The sequence below is a fragment of the Chelonoidis abingdonii genome, chromosome 1 (genome assembly GCF_003597395.2).
Source record: "Chelonoidis abingdonii isolate Lonesome George chromosome 1, CheloAbing_2.0, whole genome shotgun sequence".
NCBI classification, from domain to species: Eukaryota; Metazoa; Chordata; order Testudines; family Testudinidae; genus Chelonoidis; species Chelonoidis abingdonii.
The window spans coordinates 161853108-161863411 of record NC_133769.1 but is presented as its reverse complement, the minus strand read 5'-3'; the positions used below and the strand labels follow the sequence as shown (position 1 = coordinate 161863411).

Genomic DNA, 10304 nt, shown 5'->3' with positions numbered 1-10304 from the left:
GAAAGTTGGACAATCACTGCATAGCACATGGAAAAACTATTTGGATAAGCCATTTAATTAAGAATTGCACTTGGCTTAGAAGAGAGAGTTTCTCTTGGACTGCAACATTGTAATGGATCTGTGTTTGTGCAATTAAAGCCAAATCTTGGTTCCGCTGACGTCAGTGGTGGCCCTTAATGCAATTAATCCTTCATTTGCAGGGCAGTGGACTAGATATTCTAAGAGGCCTTTTACATCTCAAGCTCCTATTCTCTCTCTGAGGGTAAATGACATATAATGGAAAAGACAAGTATTCCTGTCACTAACATTTAATAACTTATTGAATAAACTATATTATATCCACATTTAATACCTTTGTATAGATAAAAATAATCCCCCTTGCCTCTGTTTCTCTCTACAGAATTTCTCTTCTGCACAGTATGAATTTATCAATATCCTACTTGTTCCTGAGGTGTATGGGAGGTTGTATTTCCCAAGGTATACTGGGAAAACTCTGCAGCTAGCTCTAATCAAATTGAACTGCTGTCAAGACTTCCTATGAGGCTTCGAGGAAACATTTCTGTATATTAGAGGTGGAAGGGAGGAGGAGCATGAGAGGATGGGGAAGGGGGAGGGGAGCAGGACTGTTCCAAAGCTTAAGTGGATTACGTAGCTATATAACCCAGTTATGGGTCTGTTGACTTGAGTGAGCTTTTTTTCCTCTGGCTGTCTGCCCTTCATATAGTTCCCCTGACAGGCAAGCTTTATTAGTTTCCCCCAGTCAGCTCTCTCTCTCTCGTTTTCCTCTGCTACATCCCTCAGCTGCCTGTCTCAGCCCTTCTGGTATCTCTAAGTTCCCCTGGGTCCTTCATTTAGCTGCACCAGCTGCCTGTACTGATCTGTCTCCACCCCCAGACCTCACCCCACAGTGTTTGCCATGCCCAGTGGCAGCTGGCTTTCTCTCCCTACCTGGATGAGTCCAAAGAGGTAAGGTTGTTCAGGCTAGATAAGGGCACTGAAGTGTCGAAGATTATCCAAATAATCTGAACCTCTTGGTTTAAATGACCCCCCTCCAAAAAAAAAATTTCCCTTCACTATTGGCTTCAGATGTGCTGAACGCTTGTGCCCCAGTTGAAGTCAGTTGGAGCTGCAGGTGCTCAGCACCTCTGAAAGTCTGGCCCATTCAAATTTCCATCCCTGTGTAGAAGAACAGTTCAGGGTTATTGAATTAATGGTTGGCTTGACATTTCATTCAAATCCATAAAGCTTCCAGATTGCTTAATATTTATACACTTGAGACAGAGGAGTGAGCCTGACATTGGCTGGAACTAGATTGTTGCTAGAGAAGACCAGAACCCCCTTACTAATATCTTAATAACATCAGAGGTGGAGAGGGATGTGTGGTGAGGGAAAAAAAGGGGCAAAAGCTGCCGCTCTGCAAGTGAGAGTCTGAAAATGATGGTCCTAAAGCAGCTCTGCCAGAGTCAAGATCTCAGTAGGACATAACTTCTGGCCTCCTTCCTCCCTTACAAATCAGCAGAATCGAATGGGTAAATGGGCCATGAAAACGGAATTCCCTTCTTACTGCTAGAAGGGGTCAATCCCTCAAAGGCAGGGCTGAGGTAAGAGAGCAGGGCAGGGTGTGCATATGTGCACTCCTGGTGTTCTAAATAAGCAGTGCAGGCAGCTGATGGGTACACTGTTACCCAGGGATAACAAAATAGAGGAGAAAAAGGAGATATAATTGTATTGTGGCCTTGAGACTGACCCCCTCCCCTCAAGTCTGAAAATAAAGTGAGATGGAAAGAGGTGGGGTCCCAGCAAATGCAATGCAAATTTCTCTTGAATGGGCCTCAGTACATCTGATATCAATCAATGCACCATGTGCCTGGGAGATGGAGCATTGTCTTTCTGTTTCAGCACTCACAGCACAAAACTACTATTGGGTTTCTTTCTTTCTTTCTTTCTTTCTTTCTTTTTTAAACTAAAGAGTACTCCCCCCCCCTTTGACTTTGCTGGAATGTCTGCGGCTGCACTCCACTGACATAAGTCTACAAATATTTACTCCGAACATTAAACTTGGGCCAATGTTGCTTAGGCTACTGTTGTATGTATTGCTAACAGAACAGGAGTGAGTTAAAGGTAATACATATTTAAGAACACAAGGGGGAGTTGAGGAAAAGAAAGAAGAACAAGAATAAGTGTTGGCAGCTGTTCTGAATTTAGCCTGTGTCCTGATATTTGGTGTTTCTCTTAAAGCCCCAGCTCCAGGAGGCATTTGATCAGGTGAGACTCTCAGCTTTTATTTTTTAAAAGGAAATGTCTAGCCCTCACGATTGCTGGGAAAATAAAACTTAGTTTGTGATTCCAGTGTAACCTAAATGCTCAGAAAGCAGAAGGAAAATAAGAACCCAACTTAAAAAATACCTTTTCTGTCTTAAAGCTAATCATGATTTTTTTTGGAGGAAGGGGTGCTACTAACTTTTTTGAACTCAGGTTTGGTAATACTGCTTTTTTTTTTTTTTCCTTCAACTCAGCATTAAAAATCCTTCAAAAATCCTCCTGTTTGTTTCAGCCAAAATACAGCTGCCTAGCCACAGCTCCAAGAATCTTCCAACACGAGCACATCACCACTACCTCCCTCTCCCTTCCCACTTACGAGAAGTTGACACAGGAGGGACAAATCATTGTTGTTCTAGGGCTCCAAGCAGTTCAGCTGACACAAAAGAGTTGAGGTTGTGTAATGCCTCCCTAAGCAGGTCTATGCCCAGTGCAGAAAGCCCCTACGTAAGGCAGCAGTCCCTAGAACAGGGGGCATTTTGAAGTGGACTGAGGCCTGGATGTAGGGCAGCTGAAGAGGAAAAGGGGCAGGAGGAGTGTGGCCAGGGCACACCTGCACTCGGGTTATTCTGTGCCCAAGTAAAGCTCTGTAGAGGTCACTGAAATAGGGGCTCAAGTTGCCCTAGTCTGTACTGAGAGCTAAAGCAGCCCCAGATCCCCTAAACAGGGGAGGCAGCTTATGCCTCCTCCTATGTCCCCATGTTGGTGCATGAATTTGCCTTTCAACTGTAGCTGGTCAGAAAGTGTTAGTCAAAACAGTTCTCAGTTGGAAAGTGACACTTGGATGAAATTATCTAATTTCCATGAAATTATAGTTGTAAAACAAACAGGGAAAACGTCCCATTTCAACCCTTGTGGAATGTAAGGTTTTTTGATTTTTCAATTAGAAATTTATTTTATTTAAAAAAAGTCTTAATGAAACATTTCAATTGAAATGAAATGTTTTCAGAATTTCACTTAGTGAAAATGTGGAAAGTTTTGACTTTTTTTGGTCCTGATTTTGAGATGACTTGAGATTTCAAAACTTTTTGTGGGGTGGACAACTTGTTTTCTGACTAGCTCCACTTTCAAGTGTATCTTACTTTTTAATGAGTAGGAGACTACAGTTTTACTAGTTCAGCCCTTCCTATTAGAAACAGATAAACAAACATTTATGGAAACAAACACCTGAAAGCCAGGAAGCCAAACCACTGTTTTAAACACCCATACACCTTGAAGCATATAAAATCCAGAACGTAGTCTTGCTGTTTAGCCTGTCTTCATTTGAGTCAACCCAAAAAATTTTATAAACCTGAAAAGGTTCATTTCAAGAGGTAGGCAAAGACTTGAGTCAGTTTGACTTGATCCAAAGTGGAATTTTATCCTTCCATAGTCTCAGCTGCTCTTGCTGCCTGAATTCTATTGTGAGGCACTAAACTTTCCACAAGAAAAGTGAGTGGTTAATCCTCTAACATTCTAAGATGCTCCATGGATGGCCTGCATGCATTGTCAATTATCAAATTGTGGTTAGAAAGATGAATAGCGGGGTTAGGGTTGAGCCAGGTCAGGATACCCGGGAGTCAGGGTCCGGCACCAGGTTACAGATAGCAGGCAAATAGCAGAGTTGGGGACAAACCAGGATCAGAAGCAAGCAGGCCATCTGCATCATTTGTCAGACAGCTCCTTATGCTGGCTTCCTGGTTTATATATTGGCATGAGCCAATCAGTGGGCTATGAGGGGCCGCCGCTCAGGCCCTGCTGGTTGGTACTTCCTGTAATGCCTAGCGTTGCAGAGTTCTCTAGCAATTACCCAGTTTGAGGGTATGTCTATACTACAAAATTAGGTTGAATTTATAGAAGTTGTTTTTTCAGAAATTGTTTTTATACAGTTGATTGTGTGTGTCCCCACAAAAAATGCTCTAAGTGCATTAAGTCAGCAGACTACATCCACAGTACCAAGGCTAGCGTCGACTTCCAGAGCGTTGCACTGTGGGTAGCTGTGAGTAGCTCCCGCAGTCTCCCCTGCCCATTGGGATTGTGGGCTCAGAACCCAATGCCTGATGGAGCAAAAACAGTGTCATGAGTGGTTCTGGGTAAATGTTGTCAAGCCCCCCTCTCTCTCCCTCCCTCCGTGAAAGTAACGGCAGACAATCGTTTTGTGCCTTTTTTCCTGAGTTACCTATGCAGACGCCATACCATGGCAAGCATGGAACCTGCATAGCTGACTGTCACCGTAAGTCTCCTGGGTGTTGGCAGACGTGGTACTGCATTGCTACACAGTAGCAGCTCATTGCCTTTTGGCAGCAGACGGTGTGTTATGATTGGTAGCCATTGTCATCATATTCCTGGGTGCTCTTTTAACCAACCTCAGTGAGGGGCGCCTGGGCAAATGGCAGACGTGGGACTGCATTGCTACACAGCAGCAGCTCCTTGCCTTTTGTCAGCAGATGGTGCGTTATGACTGGTAGCTGTCGTCATCGTATTCCTGGGTGTTCTTTTAACTGACCTTGGTGAGGTCAGTCATGGGCGCCTGGGCAGATTCCTTCTGCTGAGCACCCAGGAGATGACAATGGCTAGCAGTCGTAATGCAGCATCTTCTGCCGAGAACCAAGGAGCTGACAATGGCTAGCAGTCAAACTTAACCATCTGCTGCCACCCTAAAGATGTAAAAGATAGATGGAGTGGATCAAAACAAGAAATAGACCTGACTTGTTTTGTATTCAATTGCTTCCTCCCATCCTCCATGAAATCAACGGCCAGCTAAACTCAGGGGTTTGAGTTCGATCCTTGAGGATGCCATTTTGTGTGTGACAGTTGTTTGTGTTTCTCCTTGATGCAAAGCCACCCTCTTTGTGGACTGTAATTCCCTGTAAGCCATGTCATCAGTCGCCCCTCCCTCCATCAGAGCAGACCATTGTTTCACGCCCTTTCTCAGCCCAGACGCCATAGCACTGGGATCATGGAGCCCGCTGAGCTCACCGCGGCAATTATAAGCACTGTAAACACCACGCGCAGTATCCTGGAGTATATGCAGAACCAGAACCTGCCAGAGCCAAACCAGGCAAGGAGGCTGTCAAGGTTTTTCCCCCACTTTGGTCTTTAGCGTCCAAAAAGTGGGGACCTGCATGATCACTTTTAAGCTTAATTACCAGCTTAAATTTGATACGTTGCCACCAGCCAAAATATAGTGTTTGGCACACTTCCTATTCCTCCAAAATCTTCCCTGGGGAACCCAAGACCCAAACCCCTTGGGTCTTAAAACAAGGAGAAATAAACCATCTCCCTTCCTTTCCCCCACCCCCAGACTTTCCCCTCCCTGGGTTGCCTTGGGAAGCTATACAGATCCAAACTCCTTGGATCTTAAAGAGGAATTAACCATTCCCTTCCTTTTCCTCCCACCAATCCCTGGTGAGTTTAGACTCAATCCCTTGGATTCCAAAACAAGGAAAAATCAATCAGGTTCTTAAAAAGAAAGCTTTTAATTAAAGAAAGAAAAAGTAAAAATTATCTCTGTAAAATCAGGATGGAAAATGCTTACAGAATATTCAGATTCATATATCCTAGAGGGACTCCCTCCCCGCCCCCCAGCCTGAAATTCAAAGTTACAGCAAACAGAAGTAAAAATCCTTCCAGCAAAAGGAAAACATTCACAAGTTGAAAGAAAACAAACATAAGACTAATCCGCCTTTCCTGGCTATTACTTGCTATTTTGAAACATGAGAGACCGATTCAGAAAGATTGGAGAAAACCTGGGTGTAAGAGCGAACAACGAACAAAACAAACATCACAAACAAAGACTTCCCTCCACCAAGATTTGAAAGTATCTTGTCCCCCCCATTGGTCCTCTGGTCAGGTGTCAGCCAGGTTCACTGAGCTTCTTAACCCTTTACAGGTAAAAGAGACATTAATCCTTAACCATCTGGTTGTGACAGAGGCGATGGCAGCGCGCTGACTAGACTGATGGTTTTGGGTGCATGTCGTCAGTCTCCCCTCCCTCCGTGAAAGCAATGGCAGACAATCATTTTGCTCCTTTTTCTGTGCAGACACCATACCATGGCAAGCATGCAGCCCGCTCAGCTCAGCTCACCGACACCACTGCTATTGTGTCCTGAGTGCTGCTGGCAGCAGACAGTGCAGTAGGTCTGCAAACCATCGTCATACACCGCTTCTGCTGTAACTCTGGTCTGCTGCTATTGCCTCGATAACGAATTTCTCCATGTTGTCTGTCATGGGCTCCTGGGTATGTATGTTCTTCCTCATATGCTAATCGTCATCCTCTACCATTTCAGCTACAACTCTGCTCTCCTGCAGATGCCATACCATGGCAAGCATGGAGCCTGCTCAGCTCACCGCTACTGTTGTGAGCATTGTAAACATCTCGCACATTATCCTGCAGTATGTGCAGAACCTGCAAAAACAGGTGAGGAGGCGACGACAGCGCGATCATGAGAGTGATGAGGACATGGATGCAGACTTTTCTCAAAGCACAGGTCACGGCAATGTGCAGATCATGGTGTTAATGGGGCAGTTTCATGCCGTGGAATGCCGATTCTGGGCCCGGGAAACAAGCACTGACTGGTGGGACCGCATAGTGTTGCAGGTCTGGGACGATTCCCAGTGGCTGCGAAACTTTTGCATGCGTAAGGGCACTTTCATGGAATTTTGTGACTTGCTTTCCCCTGCCCTGAAGAGCCAGAATACCAAGATGAGAGCAGCCCTCACAGTTGAGAAGCGAGTGGCGATAGCCCTGTGGAAGCTTGCCACGCCAGACAGCTACCGGTCAGTCGGGCATCAATTTGGAATGGGCAAATCTACTGTGGGGGTTGCTGTAGTCCAAGTAGCCCACAAATAAAAGATCTGCTGATATCAAGAGTAGTGACTCTGGGAAATGTGCAGGTCATAGTGGATGGCTTTGCTGCAATAGGATTCCCTAACTGTGGTGGGGCGATAGATGGAACCCATGTCCCTATCTTGGCTTCAGAGCACCAAGTCAGCGAGTACATAAACCAAAAGGGGTACTTTTCAGTGCTGCTGCAAGCACTGGTAGATCACAAGGGACGTTTCACCAACATCGACATGGGATGGCTGGGAAAGGTACATGACGCTCACTTCTTCAGGAATTCTGTTCTGTTTCAAAAGCTGCAGGAAAGGACTTTCTTCCCAGACCAGAAAATAACCAATGAGGATGTTGAAATGCCTATCGTTGTCCTTGGGGACTCAGCCTACCCCTTAATGCCATGGCTCATGAAGCCATACACAGGCAACCTGGACAGTAGTCAGGAGCTTTTCAACTATAGGCTGAGCAAGTGCAGAATGGTGGTAGAATGTGCATTTGGACGTTTAAAAACGCCCTGGCTCAGTTTACTGACTTGGATAGACCTCAGCCAAACCAATATTCCCATTGTTAATGCTGCTTGCTGTGTGCTCCACAATATCCGTGAGAGTAAGGGGGAGATGTTTATGGTGGGGTGGGAGGTTGAGGCAAATCGCGTGGCCACTGATTACGCGCAGCCAGACACCAGGGCGGTTAGAAGAGCACAGCAGGACATGCCGTGCATGAGAGAAGCTTTGAAAACCAGTTTGATTACTGGCCAGGCTATGGTGTGAAAGTTCTATTTGTTTCTCCTTGATGAACACCCCCCGCCTTCCTTGGTTCTCTCTATTTCCCTGTAAGCTAAACACCCTCCCCTCCCTTCTTTGATCACTTCTTGCAGAGGCAATAAAAGTCATTGTTGCTTCACATTCATGCATTCTTTATTATTTCATCACACAAATAGGGGGCTAACTGCCAAGGTAGCCCGGGAGGGGTGGGGCGGAAGGAAGGGCAGGTGGGGTGGGGGAGGAGGAAGGACAAGGCCACACGCATTTTAAAACTTAAACTTAAAAATTTTAAAACTTATTGAAGGACCAAGCTCTGTTGCTTGGGCAATCCTCTGGGGTGGAGTGGCTGGGTGGCCGAGGCCCCCCATCGCGTTCTTGGGCCTCTGGATAAGGATGCTATGGAACTTGGGGAGGAGAGCAGTTGGTTACACAGGGGCTGTAGCAGCGGTCTGTGCTCCTGCTGCCTTTCCTGTAGCTCAACCATACACTGGAGCATATCAGTTTGATGCTCCAGCAGTCAGAGCATCGACTCTTGCCTTCTGTCAGCGAGCTGACGCCACCTATCCTCTTCAGCCCGCCAGCTCTCCTTGCGTTCCTGTTGTGCTTTCCTGCACTCTGACATCATCTACCTCTATGCATTCTGGTGTGCTCTGTCAGTGTGGGAGGACAGCAGTAGCTCTGAGAGCATCTCATCCCGAGTGCGTTTTTTTCACCTTCTAATATTCTCTAACCTCTGTGTAGGAGAAACATTTGCAGCTGCTGTGGGAAAAGGGAGATTGGTGGTGAAAAAGACAGATTTTAGAGAACAATAGGATCACTCTTTCTCGTTAAACCTTGCTGTTCACATTACACAGCACATGTGCTTTCATTACAAGATAGCATTTTGCCTCTTGTATTGAGGACCTGCTGGTGTGGTGTGAGAGATCACTCATGCAGTGCCCGGCAATAGAATTTGGCTTGCAGGCAGCCATGGTAAGCCACAGTCTTTTGGCTTCTTTAACCTTCATAACATGTGGAAATGGTTTCAATCAGCAGCGCCCTCATTTCCCCTCTCCACACACGCTATACTCTGGGATGATCACTTCACTCCTCCCCCCACTGCGTGGCTAACAGCGGGGAACATTTCTGTTTGGCCACAGCCAAACAGCAGAGCAGGAACGGGCACCTCTGAATGTCCCCTTAATAAAAGCACCCTATTTAACCAGGTGACCGTGAATGATATCCTAGATATCTAGTGATAACACTAGAGAGAGATAAGGAATAGATGTTGTCTGAATGCCAGCAAACACTGGGATTTCTGCTTGATCCCCATAGACATTAACAGACTTTTGCAGTAGCTGGGGCAGATTAATCATTAAACATGCTTACTTTTAAACCATTTGTAATATTTACAAAAGTACACTCACCAGAGGTCCCTTCTCCACCTACAGGGTCCGTGAGCATGCCTTGGGTTGGTTTGGAGGATACTGGCTCCAGGTCCAGGGTGAGAAACATATCTCGGCTGTTGGGAAAAATGGTTTCTCCGCTTCCTTGTGGTGAACTATCTTCAGTCTCTTCGTCATCATCTTCCTCGTCCCTAAAACCCAGTTCCTTGTTGCGTGATTCTCCATTGATGGAGTCAAAGCACAAGGTTGGGATAGTGGTGGCTGCACCCCCTAGCATGCCATGCAGCTCAGCGTAGAAGCGGCATGTTTGGGGCTCTGATCCGGAGTGGCCGTTTGCCTCTCTGGTTTTGTGGTAGGCTTGCCTTAGCTCCTTAATTTTCACGTGGCACTGCTGTGCATCCCTGTTATGGCCTCTGTCCTTCATGTCCTTTGAGACTTTTTCTAATGTTTTGGCATTTTGTTTACTGCAGTGGGGTTCATCTAGCACGGATTTGTCTCCCTATATGGCAAGCAGATCCATACCTCCCGTTCGGTCCATGCTGGATCTCTTTTGTGATCCTGGGACGCCATCGTGTTTACCTGTGCTGATGAGATCTGCACTCACCTGCACCTTGCCATGCTGGCCAAACAGGAAATGAAATTCAAAAGTTCGCAGGCCTTTTCCTGTCTACCTGGCCAGTGCAGCTGAGTTGAGAGTGCTGTCCAGAGTGGTCACAATGGAGCACTCTGGGATAGCTCCTGGAGGCCAATACTGTTGATTTGCATCCACACTACCCCATTAAGATGGTGGCTATCATGTTTGCATATTAGAAAACTACTGGTGTGAAATGGCTTTGAGGTAGAGGCAGGGGCGTGCACAAGAGGGGCAGGCAGGGGCACGCCCCCTCACCCTAGTATTAATCAGAAAATATATGTATTTCTGAGGATCATTTCACTTCATTTTATGCTTTCTATCACTGGCACTCACAAACTGAAGTAAAACTTATTTCTTCGTAATATGTAGTTATGAGCACGCACAAA

The 10304-nt window shown here is 46.0% G+C and overlaps 1 pseudogene; it reads right to left on the bottom strand.

Moving 5' to 3' along the window:
- Window positions 1-8187: 8187 nt before the first annotated feature.
- LOC142046398 (uncharacterized) lies at window positions 8188-9854 on the bottom strand (annotated as a pseudogene).
- Between the last annotated feature and the right edge of the window lie 450 nt (window positions 9855-10304).